We start from the raw sequence: 1,040 nt of genomic DNA, 5'->3' as shown, positions 1-1,040 counted from the left end.
TAGCCTCCCCTAGCACTTGCTAACGAGCCTGACCCACCCCTCACTCACCTTAATCAGATCTTAAGGAGGAACCAGGCTTGGGAAAGCCAGGAAAAGCCAGGAAAAGCCTGGGCAGCAAATGACCAAGTAGCTCTCCTGGAGGCTCTTATATAGCCTCCCCTAGCACTTGCTAACGAGCCTGACCCACCCCTCACTCACCTTAATTGGATCTGAGGAGAAATCAGTCCTGGGCAAGGCTGGGCAAGCCTGGGCATCAAATGAATCCACCCAGAAACAGGAGTTCTGACAGATGTATATTTCCCACTGGGTTCACCCTGGTAATTAGCACTTCCTCCTTCACTGTGGTCATTCCCATGCATTTCAGTAACAAGCAGCTGCCTACGCTTGGAAGCAGTTGAGCAATAAAAAAAGAGGACATTTAAATATTGATCAAAAACCAAAGATGGGAAGAGCATCACCTTTACAAAGACTATGCATAGGCAGTACAGCACTGAACACATCACAATGCTGCTAAACATATCCCATATTCACTGGATATTTTCTCAAATGGGTATTCAAGTCCAAATTGGCCTCCTCATCAAAAGAAGGAAGCAGGTTGGAAGGTATCTCAAGGATCATCTGATCCAACCTCTCTTGGTGACACACAGTCTAGACAAGACCCAACATCCTGCCCAGCTGAACCTTACAGGTATCCAACACTGCAAAATTCACCATTTCCCTATGGAGATCATTCCAATGACTATTTGGCTCATTGTGAAAAATTTTCCTTTTGTGTCCAATTGGAATCTCTCCAGGAGTAACTAGAGCCCATTACCACTTCTCATGTGATTCACTGCAAAAAGGGAACCTCTATCTTCTTTGTAGGCACCCCTTAAATACAGGAACACAGTGACAAGGTTTCCCCCTAAACCTTCTTTTCCCAAGATTAAATAAACCCAGTTCTCTCAGCCTTTCCTCGCACAGAAGGCTTCCCAGTCAGGAAAGGCTGACTTTCCCAGGCTACAAAGGTCACCTTTGTAGCCCCTTCCCTGGACCCTCTC

This window comes from Empidonax traillii, unplaced genomic scaffold (genome assembly GCF_003031625.1).
Source record: "Empidonax traillii isolate 1590-97213 ecotype Southwest subspecies unplaced genomic scaffold, ASM303162v1 scaffold556:size416722, whole genome shotgun sequence".
Lineage (NCBI taxonomy): Eukaryota > Metazoa > Chordata > Aves > Passeriformes > Tyrannidae > Empidonax > Empidonax traillii.
Note: the sequence above shows the minus strand (reverse complement) of the source record.